Below are 18,786 nucleotides of genomic sequence, written 5' to 3' on the forward strand. Positions count from 1 at the left end.
AGGTGAACATACACATGCCAAACCACTTTAAAGAGCCTTTTGTGCAAACTCCTTTCTGAATGTAGTTCAGAAGTTTTCTGTTGGGTTTTTTTTTTTTTTTTCAGTTAACGTAGTGCTCAGTAACAATGGCTAGTATTTTAGTTTATAAAGAAATAAAAGTTCTTGAGGTTAAGAGTAACAACGAAAAACAGGATCTCCCTAGACTATTTCAGAGTCAAACTCTTCAGAAAAGTGTAAATGAAGCAGAATTGTTACACTTTTTTTTCAGCTGTTCTGTGAATTTATGTCTTTCATTTATGCAGTGAATTTTTAGCTGTATGAATCGCATAGTTTTCAGATCATAAATGTTAAAACCTATGTCTGTTAGAATTATTAAAAATATAAAAATGATTACAAGCAGTTGGGCATGGCTAGTAGACAAACTTCCAATAGATAGTAAGTGTTAGCGTCACATAATTGGGTTTTCTTGACTTTTTCTGATGTTGACAAGATAATAAAAATACTTCCTCTTTCATATTTCTGTTTGTGGAGATGGTCCTTAAGCTATTTAATTCTTATAAATGCAGAAGTGTAAGCAGGTTTTGTGGTAAGGGACAGTTAAGAAGACTGTACAAGATGTTAGAACTGTGGCCTCTAATCTTCCATCATTTTTCTCTCTGAAGCTTAAAATATTTCATGGTGAGGTGGAAGGAAGGTTAAGGTGAAGTAACCATTGCAGTTCTTCATATTTATTATAAACCCTACAGATTCTAACAGTGGTAACACATTCCATATAACCTTGGATTACTGTTTCCAGTCATCAAGCAACTGTTCAGAGCAGGTTAGTGTTTTTTCTGTACCATATTTGAGTGTGTGTGTATACATATACATGCTGTTTTGTGGCTGTGTATGCATTTATCTTTGTTCTGTGAAGTGAAATTCAAAATTTAAAGTCTCAACTTAGACAGAAATCATAGTGAGTTCAGATACTCAGTTCAGCAAAACATTGCCTGTCACTGCTGAAGATTGTAGCCGTGTGACAGCATTGGCAGTTAAGGGATGGAGACGGGTAACGGTGGAGGGTCACTTGTCCCAGTTTCAAAGACAGCAAGCAGAATTTATGAGCAAACACATTTTTTCCTTGGAGGAACAGGTGTTATTTTTGCATTGTTAAATGGTAAGTGTAGCAGAACTAGCTTTATATTTGTACTGAATTTAGTTTGTTCAATGTGGATATGTATGAGCCCCTTGGTAGTTTTTAACATGGGTAAACAGCAGTTTTGCACAAGTGAAGAGAGGAGAGAGGGTGCACGTAGACATAGCTTAGTTTATCCTGAGTTTTGTGCAAACACTGGGAAACTTGGCTGTGCTCCTGTTAATGTGTATTGGTACTTTGACAAGATCTGAAAGATACAATTTCTGTATGTTGGGTCACATCTAGAACAGAAACGTTTTAGCCTTCTAGGGTTTTGGTATGCTTCACTGGCAAAACAGTAATAAAGCAGATGCAGTTGTACTGCATAGCTGTGTTCTGTACTGACCACCAGCTGCACTGACAAAGCTGCTTTACTGCTGGGCTTCAGCAGCAAGGCTTCCCTGGCATATCATGTTAAGGACTCTGCTTTTTCACATCACTTGTCAGTGTTGATTTTAGTGGCCGGTCATAGACTTACAGATCTTGCTGTTGTCTCAGCAGTGTGTCCTGGGCCTCTTTTACACTGAACTAGCTAAGTACTTTTGAGTATTTTCTCTGTTTCTCCCCTGTTTAGCCACTACGTTAACCCAATGCTCAGTGCTGTGGGAATATTTGTCCTGATTTCTGTTAAAGATACCTGGTATTTCTAGTTGTCTAGGTTAATGCTTATGACTATCTTTGGAAATGTAGGGAGTTAATCATGAAAAGAAAGTAAGGATGGGATGTTTACTAGAATGGTGCCAGCCAGGAGACCAATAAATTTTGTTCCTCCAGCATAATACAAAATTACTTTCAAACTTTGGGGGATACTCAAATTTTTAAATAGAGATGGAACCATATGCTAATGGTATCAAGTGTGGTTAGTAGTTTTTGCTTACATATTGTTGGATGGCTACTTTAAAAATGTTCACTGTTAGATATACTGAAATATTTCATTCTGTTACCTTCAGAAAACGAAAGTTCTGATTCTGTTGTGTGTATAATGGTTTCTGTGTTACACAAAGATACCACCTATAGAAATAGTTACATGGTAGAAAACCTGAAGTTCTACCAGGTTTGGAGCAATATTAGGGTCAAACTGTGCTCTTGATGTCTGCATAGAGCTTGCCTGTAAGTGAGAACTGGCTTGCAGACTGAGGAAGGTGTAAGTGGCTTAATATGTAGATTTTTAAAGTGCTGCAGTGTCAGCAACGCGTGAGGGATTTTGTGTGCAGTGAAAGCAGAATGCATCTTCAGACTAAAGAGGTAGGCACGGGCAAGTAAGGCGTTTGTCTATGGCAAAACAAAATAGAGCTGCTGCGGCTGGAGCTCCAGGAGGTGGGTACTCTGCAGCTAATGCATTTCCCTGCCTGCAGAATGACTAAAGATGAGAATGGATAGATCTCTGCTGGCACCATCTGTGAATCACAGCCATTTCATGGCATGCTTGTTGCAATGCGGGAGTATACTGAAGCTGGCAATTTTCTAAGTAAAAGGGGCTGCAGTATGAGGGCTAATACAGTGCTTTGAGTCAGTTCAGCTGTATAATAACAAATGGCATACATAATTACTAGTTGTATCAGAAGAGAGTGGCTTCTGCCTTATTCTGTAACTACATTCTGTTATATTATGCATCTGAAATGTTTTTAATTGTCTAGAACAGAATAAATAAATTGCAAAATTTTATTAGATTAGAATATCGGTAAGGGATTTTTGTCTGAAAGTATCCCTCTGGCTTCAACACGATTTCTTTCTGTATAGTTTCTCTTCCAGTCTGTGAACATTTAGTGCTCTTGGCATTATGACAGATTTCAAGTGAGAAGCTCTTTGAAGTCTTGTAGAATGCTGTACCCATGGCGGCCAACCTGAGTCTGTGGTGTCACTTACCGTCTTTAGTTTCGAGTGGTCCCCAAGATACCTGATCAGCAGATAGGTGATTCACTGTTAGTAAGTCTTCTCCCAGTGCTATACACAAATTTCTCTCTCCACAGGATTACTAATAATGTAGCCTCGTGTCACAAAAATGGGCCATCATAATTCAGAAGAACACACTTATTTTCTCCATTTCATATGGATGTGAAATGAATCACAAGATGCAATATAGGTGGAGAATTCCCAGTGCCTTTCTGTCAGTGTTCGTTAATTTTATTTACTTACTTATTTTGAGGGATGCTCCTTCCCCTTGTTTATTCGCTGCTGACCTCTCACAGCAAATGTCCCAGTTTGACTGTGGGATGATCTGGAAGATGTTTGGGACTGTGAACCCTCCGCACTGCTGAGTCCTTGTTGGGGCACTCTCATTCCAGAAGCCAGCACCTAGTGACACCGAGCCTCTAACTTGCTCTCGCAGCTAGGCAGGAGGTGTATGTCTCCTGAATTCTTAAAACCTGACTTGGGTTGTAGGTCCCCCAAGGTATTGCCCAACCCCACACTTCAACTGGTTTCATTATCACTGAGACATATTGGTAGTGTGCTTTGTATTCTGGCTTCACTTAAGCCACTCTGTCTTAGACATAAATAAAGGTCAAAACAGAATTCTGCTTTAGTAAAGCAAAAGACTTAATTTGCAAAGTTTCATGCAAGGTGTATGACGTTGAAATCAGGATTGCAGTAAAATGCAGCTATACTTCATCTGAAGATTGTTTTCGTAATTGCCTATTAAGATTCTTGAAACTGGTAGAATGACCTGACAGCAAAATGCTACGTCTGAGAACTAAATCAAAATGAGATCAGAAAGAAATATGTTTTATTCTTTTTTTTCTATATAAATTATTTTAAAATATTAAGATGGTTGAAGTAACTTATGTATCTTATATGTAGCTATACATTGTACTTTCTTGCTATTCAGCATACAGTCATTGCTTTATCTTGAGTTATTTACAGAGACTGCGCATAGCTCATTAATACGTATAAATTTATTACTTAGAGCACTTAATTGAAACTACTCACAGCTTATTGATATATGGCTTCATAAAATCACATCTGGACAATAAATGTCCTGTTCAACGAGCCAGCAAACAAATAATTTTGCTTGAGCCATCATTGAGAAATCAGCTGAGGAATTCTGAGTTCCTGAGGTATGAGTAATGTATAAGTGGCCTTTCAGTATATGGAAGAGAATGGTTAATAACTTCTCTGTTGAATAGTTCAGTGCCTGGTAACAGGTAAAAACATACCAACTAGTAGTTTTAGAACTAATATTTACAATTTCAGAGACTTTTATGGTATATGCTTAAAATGAATATAAAAGGATTGAATTGATAAGCTGCTACATATTTTGATCATTTTGTGCTGAATGTTTAAGAACAATTTCCTTTTTACTCAATCTGAGATGTGTTAGTACAAAAAAGTGATGAAGCTATACAATCCACACTGAAGCTGGATGATTTTGAATAAAGTATCTGGCAGAGATAATGGTCCTAACCTTAGTGGGGGGCTGCTTCCCCTAGATAGTAATTCTGACAGTTATTTTTGTCACAGCTAGCTGAATGGCAATATAATTTTCAGTGAATCTATTGTAATTCAAACAAGTCTCTGTGTATTGAAGAATTTAAAATGAAAAATGCATATATGTGTTTGACGCAAGGTCAAATAAAAGATGACAAAAACATGGAGAGAGAATATTTCAGATGATATTGGATGTTATAGAAAACTTAATGAGCTGAGATGGTTTTAGTTTTTCCACTTAATGTAAATGCTAACTGCTATATTAAAGGAAGTGTGTAGTGCATTTTCCTAAAAACTGTAACACATGATTTGGAGTGAAGATGTCTCTCTCTGAGAATGTGTTTCTTTGACTTGAAAGTTCTGTTCAGAAAGTACTTGAAAATATTTTTCAGTATCTTTTTCTATGCCTTTTTGTTTACTACAAGCAGTTAGTTTGGTAACAGGCAGTTAGTATCCCTCTTCCAGACATTGCAGTCAATTGAAACTTGCTGCCTGTGTTAAAGATCTATTTGAAGAAATTGGACTGAATTTAATGAAGGCATTGCTTGTATTTTTGTTGTCTTTCCCCTTACATTTGCATCTCTCCTTTCCTCAACACAGCATCTATGGCGTTTGTCTTATTATTACCTTGTTTGGGGAAAGTTTACTCCTCTAAAGTTAATTCTGCTTCCTCTCCTCTCACATGTGGTCTGTATATTGCACAGAGTCAGGTCAGGCTTTATTTTTATCCAGCTTTCTGAACTAGTTCACTCATCTTGATTAATCCTTAAAATGGCAGTGTTCTCTTCCCACCTACCCCAAATAGATTTGTGAATATTTAATTGCCTTTGACCCAATATATAATATAACAACCCTTTGAGAAGTATGCTACATAGCTAAGCATGTTCTGTAGCCTACAGTAAAATGAAAAGTTTCATTTAAAAATAATAAATAAAATTCAGTGTAACTCCAGTAAGTGGAATTAGGTGCCATGTGCACTCTGACCAAGATAAATACCAGAAAACAAAGTATGTGCATAATTCACAATATGTATGCGTATAAATGTGACCTGACTTATGAGAGGATCACCTTCCTTGACACGAGTGTCCATCATAGCAATGAACTCTTCACGATGGCAAAGTGGAAGAGTTACACCTATAAGTATTTCTCTGATTACCTTAAAGGGTATCAGGCAAAAAATGGTGAGGCAAGAAAGAGAGAAGACTGTGTTTACTGGGAGATCAGATTTTATTTTTTTTTCCTGGAGCCCTCCATTCAGTTAGAGGAATACATGAAGTTGGCCTGAGTTAAAAACCTTAATATCATTGTGATAGTTACCCTTGCTATTATACATGCAATTAGGAGGCTGCTGACATCAAGCTCACTCTTATTTTTCAGGCTATCTGTATGGAGGCCAGTTGGGAAGTCTGAGTTTTAATGCTGTGGTACCTATATTAGTCTGGCAAAATTACTTTTTCATGTGATTGAGGTAACACAGAAAAATGTTAATGGTTTCCATCTTTCTCTTCCTTTATTTCTCTGATGATGGTAATATAGGCACATTATCTGCATAGTGAATTTTAAGCAGTGCCTGAATGTGAAAGATTTTGGAACTGGAACAGTTGGGGATAGGAGCACACATTACTGTTTCCTTGCAAGTGTTCTTGGAATAGCTGTCAAGGACAAAGCACAGCTCCTTCTGGTGTCTGGCTTCTGTGGGGAAGATTTAATTTCAAGCATTCAAGAGCATGCTGCTTTAGTGAACAGTTTGGATTTTTACTGATGGCATTATCATTTGGTATGCATAAGTGGGATGTTTTAAGTGGGATCACTGTTAAGTTTCCTTGCTGGCTCATGACCGGTTGTTGCTAAGAGATGTTCACACGTATTTGCTGTGTGAGGGAGTTCATCTCTGTTATGTAGATTTTGATAACACGATCCAGAAAATATGAATATGCTAATGATTGAGCAGTACAGAGTGGGGAACAAACATGAATCTAAAAGCTGTGTTGTTTGGTTTTGTTTTTTAATAGATTTTATAACAATTTTGTGTTGTAATTGCGGCCATTTTCTCAAATGTTTCTTTGGTCTTCTGAAGCAGAGCTTTCCAAATAATGGGTAAGGTGACACCACACAGTCCAGAATTCACTACTGCATGAGAAGATGGCATCCAGAATGGCAGGTGCTGTAAGCCTTCAGCACTGGTGTGAGCAGCAAATAATAGTTCCAGGAATGTTTAATACCTATGTGTTTTGGTAGAAATTGTTGAACAGTTGCAGTGAGGGTAAAGTAAGGGTACAGTTTCTCTTGTCTAGGGTACAGTGTTTATCAATGGTAAAATCCATCTGAACCCCCACTACTTCAGTGAGCATTGCTGATTGATTTCTCTGTTACTATGTTTCTTATCAGTGCGTGGTATTGGATGGCTGTAGTACTAACCAGAGAAAAATTAAGAATTACTGGAAAAGAAAAACACAGCTTAGAAACTGGCATTTTAATGGTGTTTGAAATAGGAAGTGGATAAATAAGATCGTGATATCTTTCTTTACATGTTTTTCACCTGACAAAAAAAGATAAAGCTGTGATGGTGTTTTAAAAGGGTAAAATTTGTTTACTCTTCTAACTTTAGACCTATCCAGTGAATGTCACGCTGCTAACATGAGTTTCAACATGGATTTCTGTATCCCTTTAAACAGACATTTTTCCACGTTCCTCATTTAAAAGATGAATTGAAATGCTTTATTTGAATTGGAACTACCCTTTCCTTAAAAAATTAATTGTGGTAATAATGATAATTCTTCACAGTAACAATTTTATCATAATGAATAATGATTTCACTTCTGATTGTTGAGGTATGTAAATATTGGTGTCCAGAGAATTAAAAAGAAGGTTGCCCAGCATTGACCTTGTCTAATTTATGCATACCTTTTTTTCTAGCATTTTTTCCGAGTCATCAAAATAACTGTTCACTTCTCTTTCACTTAGAAATGCTTTCATGCTGTTTTTATCAATAGAAATGCATTCAATTCCAGCAGTCTAGCAAAGTACTGTATTTTGTGAGGTTTAGGTAGAGAAAACAACTTTTTCATTGAAGAAGCAGTTTTCGGTTTCAAGCTTGTAAGAAGTCATCACAAACTCTACAGATACTGTTCTAATGAGGAAAATTTACCTTGGCTGTGTGTCCTTAATTAATCTCAGAATGTCAGATAGATAATGAACAATTCAATACAGGCGTAAAAATAACTTTACATTTCACTGGTTTGACTTTGAAATAATCCAGAAGTTTACTGTTGTAAGTAAAAGTCACTGACTAGCTAGTCAGTGAACAATATGCAATAACTGCAGAAGTAACAGGGGAAAGAAGATGATTTACTTAGCTAGGAAAACATTCCAGATTAATTTAGAAATTGGGCAATGTTTTTAAAAAACAAATTAATCTAGCTCTTTCTGGGCTATTTGTGCTGAAATTCCAAAAAAGATGTAATGAAGTCTTATTTCCTTGTGAAATTCTGTTAGAGTAGAAGAGATTCTTGACTGCCAAATGATCAGTAGACCCATCAGTCCTGCATTACTTTGATGCTGTTTACTGATGGGAATTGTCCAATAACATTTTGAATTTGTTTAGACTAACTGTAACAGTGATACAGAAAAACATCTGAAATGCTATTTTTGTTTCCACTGAACTCAGAGACTTAAACATCAGTTTAATTTTGTTCTGAAAGATGGCTGTTTTCTGCAGCTGAGCTCTATGTTGGGGCAATATACAGTTGCTGTATGGTCTTACATCTAGGGTGCTGTAGGTCATTTGGCTTTTACATAGTTACTTATCAGTAAGTACAGAAGTCGTCACAAGTAAAGTTGGAACGGGGGAAGTGTGGATTTCAGTCCTCCAGTCCTGTGGAAATAACAATGACATGTTCATTTAAAGTGACTCTAAGGTAATAGTGCACCAAGAACAAAGGAGCATTTAATCTACTTCAGTCAGTCATATTGATTCTAATCTTGTGGAAGGTCTTAAAAATGTCTGCTATAGTTCTGGCTTAAAATTAATTTCAAGCCATTTAAGGACAGAACATAACCTGAACAGTTGCCTTGGTTTCCCTCAAGCTTCTGTTTTGTCCCCTGTGATAGGTAATTGTGGTGGTTTGACCTTGGCTAAATGCCAGGTACCCACCAAGTCGCTCTATCACTTCTCCCCCTTTCCCCTTGTTTTCTCAACAGGGCAAAGAGGGGAAAGAAAATAAGATAGGCCAACGCTTGTGGGTAAAACAAAAGCAGTTTTAATATAAGCAAAGTGAGGTAAAGGTCTGCGCGCGGAAGCAAAAAAAAAGAGAACAGATATTCTCTACTTCCCATGAAGAGGGGATGTGGGGCCCTCTCAGGAAGCAGGGCTCCAATACGTGTAGTGGTTGCCTCGGAGGACCAAGGGTGCCCCCACCCCCTTCCTCCTTTCTCCCAGCTTTATACTGAGCAGACGTCATGTGGTCTGGAATAACCCTTTGGTCAGTTTGGGTCAGCTGTCCTTGTTGTGTCCCCTCCCAAGATCTTGCCCACCCCATCCTACTGGGGGAAATGTCAGAAAGAGCCTTGGTGCTGTGTAAGCACTGCTCAGCAGCAGCCACAACACCAGGGTGCTATCAACACCCTGCCAGCTCCCAGCATAAAACACAGCACTGTGAGGGCTCCTATAGGGGAAAACTAATTCCCACTCAGCCAGACCCAGTACAGTAATTTGTCTTCCTAACCATCTACACAAACTAATGTCCATCACTTAGTTATTCAGTTACAAGCACCAGAAATACTGGTGGCTTCAACTGCATTCCTGAGACATCATGTGGTTTATTTGATAAATCTGTAGGCAGTACAGAGAACTGGGATGCTTTGGCTCCAGAATCTTGTCAGTAATGCAAGATAGGTGGTGAGTAGTGAACGGATACTTGAGAGCGGTTAAAGGCACAACTTCAAAAGCTGTCAAAGGCCCTTTAATTTAGATTCCTTGTAGAAAATTGCCAGTGTTTATTTTGGTGTGTGTAGTAGGTTTTGAATGATCACTGGCATGGAATATCTTGTTAGACTGGATCAGAGAATAGCATTATTGTTTTATAATGAAGCTCTGCTCCTGTCTACCAACACAACAGAATGTCCTTATGAAATAAATATTAAAAATGATATTAAAAAAAGGTGTAGGGTTTTTTTCCCAAGTACTAAAGAAAAACCTGTTCTGTAAAACCTTAGCAGTATTTGTTTAATGTTTTAATCTTCCAGCGTTTCCCTGAGAAAATAATAGAATAATAGGGGAGAAATAAAATAGAGGCAATCAGTGCTGTTCTGTTTTAACACACAGAGTATGCAATACTAGCTCCTCTCCAGTAGACTCCTAAGGTTGGTGTATAATTTTAGGAAATTATAACCACAAGATGCATTTATTCCTAATCTTAAATACCTGTTACAGGTATGAATATTTTTTTTTGTATTTTTGCCAAAATTAACCAGATACACCTAGATAGGAGAAAAATAACTAGGACAGTACAACTGAGAATGTTAATCAAGACAGTGTAATATAAATGTGATAATTCAAGCAAATGCCTTTCCAAAGGCAGCGCTCTCTATGCTTAATACTACATTTGGAAGCTCAGTAACATTATGGTAAAAGATAAATTTATGTCAGTGCGGAAAGGTCTTACACTGGAAGGTCCATGGGCCAGGCTTATTTTTGTATTTGTGCTTTGGGGTGCCTTGCTGTACATGCTTGTGATTGCAGCCATTCTCTTACAGAATTTGGTTGCCTGTTTTACTTTCCCCCACCTCTCTCTTTTCAGCTACACTATTAGAAACAACTGCCGAAGCAAGTCCAGGGCTGTAACCATCCATCACTAAGAGTGATTATGCACAAATTATGCACCTGATAACTTCACATAACCAGTGTGTGTATCACCCTGAAAGCTAATCTGAGTTTTCATATCCTTGTTCCCAAATGTCCCCTTTTAAAACTTACATCAGTATGCCTCCTGATTCATTGTATCACCAAGGCTGTTTGTTTTTCTTCAACATTTTTGTTACGGTGTTTTTTTTTTTTTTTCCTTCCCCCTCCTCCTTTAAACAGATTGAAAACATTGAAAGCATCTTTTGGCATTAGATGCTTTTAATCGTCTTTAGCTGCTTATAGCGCCTTAGATAATTTTACATTTTTCTTTTACTTCCCTTGCCGCATAAAACAAAACACTCTCCTGACCCCAAAACCAAGTGTACAGTTTGGAAGTGAAAAACAGAGGTGTGTGCTAATGGATAGAAATACTAAGAAAAAGTATTTTCAGGGTTTTTTCAGAATATTATCATTTTCCTAAAGAACATGCACCTTGGTCCTGTATTTAATTGGACTGTATTTTATTGGCAACCTCAGATCTTGTAGAAGTATATACTGAGTTCCTTCATATTAGCAAGGAAGTACTTTATTTAGTCAATTTCTAAGAAAAAGCTAAAGGCATCATAAGGCAGCCTTCTCTTGCAGAGTTGATTTTTAAAATAAAACAATTGCTGTAAAGGTAGTTATGTAAAGGAAATCAACAAGTATGTACATACGAAAAATATGTTGTATTGTCTTGATGCATTATTAAATGTAATCTCTGTCTTCTTTCTAAAGCTAAAAAAGGGAACTTAAATTGAAGGAAATTTCAACGTCAGAACTGAGGGAATATTGATAGACTCTATTGAATTTTTACCAATAGTAGAAAAACTTTGGGGATCTACCTACCTAACAGAGAACCAAATAAAAAAAAGTAGAAAGGTCAGAAAGAAGGAAAGTCCCAAAGTGCTGCTGAAATGCCAGAAAAAGCAGAAATCAGTAGTAATTTTTTTTTTTTTTTTTTTTTTTTTGATGGAGGGGCAAGGGAGAAGCTTTTATAGGGAAGAAAATGTAAAATTTTGGACTGTAAAGCTGTGCTGTATGAACAGCCATTACTGTGGGACTGAACTTCAGCAAAGGAGACTCTGAGAAGGGACTCTGCAGTGAGGGCCATACAAACCTTCCAAGAGTCCTCCATAGTTTTGCATAGCAGTTAAGAAATATCAAGAACTATTTATAGCGTTCTGAGATATGGAGATAATATTTAGGTCCTGCTGCACTAAAGATACAACTCCTACTAGATCAAAACTGTGGCAGCAATTAACTTCATACTCTTGCACAAGGAGGAAGAAAGTATAAATATGTGAGGGACCAAAGTAGAAACAGCTAATTGCTTAATTCTCTTGCCATATCCTTGAGGCTCTTCCAAAATAGAAAAGGTGGAATGTAAGTCATTGTGCATTGTGACTCTTACGCAGCTTTACTTCACATGAACATCCTTACAAAGAAAGCTGTTTTCTTGTTGTGTTAAAACTTTAATCTGAGGACACATTACCTAGCTATTTCTGTCTTAAAAGCATCATATAAATGGAGAATTTATGCTTACTCACCAGCAATGTGTTCTTTTTTAGTTCAACAGGGTCAATCTGTTTTACAAAAAAAAAAAAAAAATCAAGTAAGAAATAGTGTCTTGACTACATAGATGTAGATGTTTACTAAAGGACATCATATCAGACTAGAGTGGAATTCAGAAATTCTTGCTGTGTGGTCACACGTTCACTTATCTCTTCCACTTCAAATGAGAAAATGTTGGAGAAACGTGTTATTTATATTTTATTCTTCATGAATGAGGAGTTTTCAGACCTTTTTATAAATCTGCAGTATTTTTCTTAACCAAAGCCTAAACTGTGACCTGAACAGTCATTAGGATTCAGATCATGTTCTTCCATCTTCAACTGACATTCTACTTTAGAGGTTCCAAAACTAAGGTGAATTGCACATAGAATTTATAATTAAATAATCACTAGAAAGCAGTAGAAGGAGCAGTTGTGCTGAAGAAGTAAGGTAGTCTGCTTGAGGCAAAAATACAATTCTAATTTTGTCCAGAATTCTATTCAACACTTCTCAGTCTGTCTTGTTAAATCTACAGGATTCATGTAAGATTGTGGTGTGTTGATGAAATATGTAGAGACTGCCACCTTCAAGTTTACATATTAATACAGACAAAACTACTTTTCTAGGATACTGTATCCAGCTGCAAAAAATGAGTGTTCTTAATCTCTGACTGAGAAGACTTGTGGTTCCAGTTTTATATTTGCCAAGTTTTATTGAGAAAAGTGACTTATTAAATGACAGAAGATCCTTACTGTCATTTTGTGATATTAGGAATGCCTCTGTGTTAACACGTGCTTGTTTTTTCTGTTTTCTGAAAGTTGAGGACATTCTAAAGTACAACAGCTGTATACCTGTTGCAATGTGAGCTGATTTGCTGTGGTTGAGCAACTTGTTTGGATTTTAATTAGAAATGAATGAATAAAAGACAGTGACTTAAAGATAATGGGTTGCTGTGCAAAGCCCACAAGAATCGGGGTCAATAAGTGAATAGTGAAATTAGTCACTAAACTCTCAATAAGTGTCTTAAATTTCTGATAGTTGCTAATCTGTTTAGCAGACCGATGACAACTCATTGAAGGCTTAGTAAACTCCTCCTCCCAATTATCCTCAATATGTGCAGCAGGAAGTCTTCAGATGCTTTGGGTTCCAGATGCATAAAGTCTGATTTTGAACTCCATGTTGTGTCACAGTCTAATGAAAGTGATCCACAGGAAAATGGCATTGAATTAGTTTTGTCTGATCAGAATCAAAAGCAGCAGCAGTTTCTAAGGTAGCATTTGCACATTCATGTTTATGTTGATAGTAAGTCTCTGATCTCTTTCATATATCCGAATCCAAGTGAAATTTAGAACTTCTGTCTGTCTTGTCTGTCTCTCCAATACAGTGACTTTGTGTGCTAGATCATAGGCAAAACTACTGTAATAATATCTGACTTGTATCTTGTAAACATTGGTATAATAATGAATACCAGGCAAGTAGTGATATTGTGAAACTTTGCCTTTTATTTCTAATTGGGACAAGAACAGAACTGCTGCCATAAATTACTAGATTCCTTGGCTGGTGGTTTACTTGTCTTCTGCGGTCATTTTTGACCTGAGACTGTCTGCAGCAACATTTTCCAGTTCTGTGTGTTTTGGCATTTCCAAGGAGTACAGATGGATTTCTCTGGCACCTGTTGTTATGCATTCTGCCTCAGCAACATCCTAAAGGACTGATGTAACCTACTTGGAAAAAAAAGTAGTGATGGATTTTGTTTTGCATCACACCTTAGCTATCCTTTCATTGCAACCCAAATGTGACTAAGGCTGTGGTACCAGTGTAACTGAAGAGCCTTTCAGAGAAGTATGAACTTCTGCATGGTTGTGCAAACATACTCCCTAGTATGTAATGGAAGATTTCAAATTTTAGTTACTACCAGGCCCAAATGTTGAGAAAGGGATCTTCTGTCTCAACCTCACAAGGTTAGTTATTACTTATCTTCTAAGGATTTCAAGTAAAGTATCCACTATTTTATCTTGAGTGGTCTAAAGATTTTTTTTTTGTTTTCCCTGGATCAAAGAGACAGTGACTATGTTGTTCCTGTCTGATCACATTATTTAAGTGCTAAATTTATCTGGTATCTTTAGAAATGTGTACACCTTGCAGACCTAGTTTGATACTATATTATAGAAAAATTTTTAATTCTTACAATGACCCAGAATATAATCAATAACAACTCTTTACTACTGTTTTAAGGATATCTTCTACTACAGAGATTTTTCTGTATCTCCTTTTCTCTCTTTTCCCTTTTCCTCACTTTTTCCATAGCAATTACTTAGTGTCTGGCAACTTGCTCAGGAACTGTTGACTTGCTTGGTGGTCCTTCTTGTCATTTTAATGATGCTAGCAGCAAAAGCAGTTACTGATTTCCGTCTCTACGGTGCCATTTAACTCCAGTTTCCTTGTCCCCATCTCAATTTCAACTAAGATCCCATTCCTAGTGCATTTTCAGGCTAGCTAACCATGTTTCCTTCTCTGAGGTTAAACATCCTGCACATATAGGCTTGCTTTAGTGATAGGAAGAACAGTGTTCTTAAATAGCTATTTGTATGAAAGTTGTCAGTGTGATTTCTGAGGTTATTGGAGGATATTTGGGGTTGATCCTCACAGTAACATTGGATGTAAAAACCATCCTGGAGAAGGAGTTTATTGTCCTTCAGCTGCCTTTTATTTCACAGACATCTGTCACATGCAGGACATTAAAAATAACCTAGCGGTTAATAGCTGTCTCAAAATAACAGCCAGCAAAGTATTTAGAAAAAAGGAAATGAGAACTAAAATTATATTTCTGAAAAGTGTCACTTAATTACCGATTTATTTTAACTTCTGGAATGATTTCTGCTTGGCTGCTTTAATTTGCTATGTGTTAACCTATATCTGTTTTAGCCGAAGGCAGTACGCCTAAGACTGAGTGTGCATTTGTCAGAGTTATATCTAGCTGTTGGCAGAGAACCATAGCCCTGCAAAATGTTGATTATGTTCTAGTGTGCCATCAGGCACAATTTTTCAGTACATACTACATTTTAAAATGCCATTTAGAATCTCTCTTATACACTACTGTTATCTTTATTGTGATTATTGTATTACCAAATCATGGTAAACTTGAGTATTTAGTATGAGCCAACATTGTTTTGTGTAATAACAGAACTCTAAAACAGAAATTTGGTTGAAAATCCACTCTCCAGAGTTTGAACAATGTTTAGTTATAGGATGCTTTTCTTTAGAATGCATTTTTGCTTGAAAATACCAATAGAAAAAACATTATTTAGGAATAATTAAGAAAGGCAATTTACCTGCACCTGAACAACCTTCCATGAGGAAATAAACTTTGCATGGTTCAGCATCAGTTTCTTACAGAACCTACACAAGCTGCAGTTCCTTGTGTAACTAACAGCATTGTAGCCATAGATCTGTTTACATCTGCACTTTTTTGAAGCGTTTCTTATGCCTGGGGTAACAGAGGTTAAAATGTAGTTTGAGACAATACAGCAAGTTTAACCAGAATTAAAAGTCAGTGACCTGTTTGTTCATAGCTAATTCCCTAGGTCTGAGGAAGTTCGCATCTTTGCATTTGTCTTGTCTCTATATAAACCTGAAACGTCTTGAAAAAACATGTTATAGGAATTTCAGTGAGAAGCAGAAGTGGAAAACATATTTTTTTATCAGTGTTTTCTTCATTTAGATAGACTTAATGTAAATGCTGCTGATGTGTGTGTGTGAGAGAATACACTATGTGTCAGTCACAGAGGATGAGTGTGCTAAGGTACTAAATGGAAAATACTCTCCTATACTTTTGCCTGTAGCTGGAGGGTTGTCAGAGTACTAAAACTCAGGTCATGGTCATGTTTAAATACTTGACTGGAATTTTAAAGTTTTAAATGTTTTTTTGACTTCTTAGGTCATTTGATGATTGTATGGATCATGCACCAAGATTCATGTTTTTATGCCCTTTGTTAAGGGGACCGTTAAACTAATGAAGCAAAGGCAGAAGGGTGGAAATGCAGTCTGACTGCTTACTTGGCCAGTAATCAAAAATCAGTACAAGCGATGGGGTAGTCACTATTGCATGCACTGTCAACTGTGGCAACAGATCCTTCTGCATTATCGGGTGCAGACAGTCTCTTGCTAAAACAAAAAGCTTGAAGTTTTCAACAGTGTGAGTGTTAATGTGATCCTTCTCCCACCTGTAACTCATTTTGTGTCATGTCTGATATCCCAGCTACTTGGACTAATTAAAAAGAAAGGTGTAGCCACTATTGATTGATGGTATCCATTACTTAGTAAGTGCGAAGTGCACAACCTGCCATCCTCTGTGTCCTACCTTGTCTCTAGAAAATTAAACAGTGTCATCAAAAGCCACTTATACCTATCAGGTTACTGTCTGCTTGTTAGCACATTCAAAGAAATAGTTGTTAAATAGTGTTCCAGATGATATCAAGATTCCACTTTCCTTTGAGAGTAAGATTTAGAGCAATTATTTCTTAAGAATGCTGTCTACCAGTCGTTTGCTGTGAAGACTAATGGAGTGTGAATATATGGCATAGGAAATTGCTTGCTGCTCTTATAAGGCATAATTAGCTGGCAGAATGGGGCGAAGTAAGACCAACAAGGCTGCTTAACAAACAGAAAGCCAGAGTAGAGCATCATGCCCCTGCATTTCATTCTTCGAGTGATCTTGAAGGCATGTCAAGCTGGACTGTAAAGATAGCTTCTGAGGCTCTCTGAAGATCATTACATTTCTTCATCCCTCTGGTTCTTGGCCTTTCTGCTGAGGTGTACAGCAAAAATGCATATTGTTCTCTCTGGCCTAGACTGATTAGCTATTGAGATTTATTTAATATCTCGAGCTACTAAATACTTAACGATGCTAACTGGATCCACACTAATGACTGAAAGGTTAACATCTCTACTGGTTTCTAGTGTGTCCTTCAAATGACTCTTGTGCTCAGTCTGTTGTGGAAGATTCAGAGAAACCATGTATCTAAGCTTAAAAACAGTCAAATATAGAAGTTGCTCTATCCCCTTTCCTTTTATAATCCGAACTATTCTCTAAATCCATGGGTTTTTGATGAGGTATTTCACATATGGCCTGTGTTCTTTCATTTGCTAACTGCTCAAGTCACCTATCAGTTTTGGAAGCTTCATCTACTTTTCCACTATAGAGGGAGCTTGAGCAAAGGAGAGATTATTGTTCTTAGCTTGTAAAACTAGAACTATTTTTAAGAAGTAGTAGGGAGATCAGCTGAGGTATCTTCAGAACGTATATTTACTTTAATCCTGTTTTTTAGTGCACTGTATTTCAGTATGCTCTGGTTTTAAGACCTGAGGTTTAGTGTTGAGCTTATGGAATTTTGTCATATGGTAAGATTTCCTCTTCTGAGTTGACCTTACTTTATCCTAAGGAGTAAAATTATTCTGTTTGTGCTGTATAAGCTAAAGGTTTAAGTATGGTATTGATACATACAGAGTAGTTAGAAGGATTATTCAATATCCCTAATGCTGCTTTAAAAATTCTTCTAATTGTACTGTCTATTCAGAGCCATATATTTTGTTTTAATGTCATTTTAATGTTTCTTAAAGGCATTTAAACTGTTTCTGTTCTTGACTTTTAAATTCGACAATCTGCATAGGGGAAAATAACAGATAACTTCTCTCTGCTTTGAAAATAAATCTTTGCAAAAGCACAAAATGATACAGATGTAAGGGTAACAGTGCCCATTAATACATGCTCTGCTTTCACAGAATCACAGAATCATCAAGGTTGAAAAGACCTTGAAGATCATCCAGTCCAACCATTAACCTAACACTGACAGTTCCCAACTACACCATATCCCTCAGCGCTATGTCGACCCCACTCTCAAACGCCTCCAGGGGTGGGGACTCCACCACCTCCCTGGGCAGCCCATTCTAACACCTAACAAATCATTCTGTAAAGAAATGCTTCCTAATACCCAGTCTAAACCTTCCCTGGTGCAACTTGAGGCCATTACCTCTTGTCCTGTCACTTATTACTTGGTTAAAGAGACTCATCCCCAGCTCTCTGCACCCTCCTTTCAGGTAGCTGTAGAGGGCGATGAGGTCTCCCCTCAGCCCCCTCTTCTTCAGATTAAACAACCCCAGTTCCCTCAGCCACTTCTCGTACGACCTGTGCTCCAGACCCTGCACCAGCTTTGTTGCCCTTCTCTGAACACACTTGAGTCATTCAATGTCCTTTTTGTAGTGAGGGGCCCAAAACTGAACAGTCATTGAGGTGCGGCCTCACCAGTGCCTACTACAGGGGTAAGATCCCTTCCCTGTCCCTGCTGGCCACGCTATTGCTGACACAAGCCAGGATGCCATTGGCCTTCTTGGCCACCTGGGCACACTGCTGGCTCCTGTTCAGCCATCTGTCAATCAGCACCCCCAGGTCCCTCTCTGACTGGCAGCTCTCCAGCCACTCCTCCCCAAGCCTGTAGCGCTGCTGGGGGTTGTTGTGGCCCAAGGGCAGCCCCCGGCATTTGGCCTTATTGAAACTCCTCCAGCTGGCCTCAGCCAATGGCTCCAGCCTGTCCAGGTCTCTCTGCAGAGCCTCCCTACCCTCGAGCAGATCAACACTCCCACCCAACTTGGTGTCATCTGCAAACTGACTGAGGGTGCACTCCATCCCCTCGTCCAGATCATCAATAAAGATGTTAAACAGGAGTGGCCCCAAATCTGAGCCCTGGGGGACACC

At 37.8% G+C, this 18,786-nt stretch overlaps 1 protein-coding gene across 24 annotated transcripts in view; it reads left to right on the top strand.

Moving 5' to 3' along the window:
• KCNMA1 (potassium calcium-activated channel subfamily M alpha 1) overlaps positions 1-18,786 on the top strand; it is a 532,608-nt gene that overhangs the window by 71,503 nt on the left and 442,319 nt on the right. The window lies entirely within an intron of this gene.

This window comes from Athene noctua, chromosome 5 (assembly GCF_965140245.1).
Source record: "Athene noctua chromosome 5, bAthNoc1.hap1.1, whole genome shotgun sequence".
In the NCBI taxonomy this organism is placed as follows: domain Eukaryota; kingdom Metazoa; phylum Chordata; class Aves; order Strigiformes; family Strigidae; genus Athene; species Athene noctua.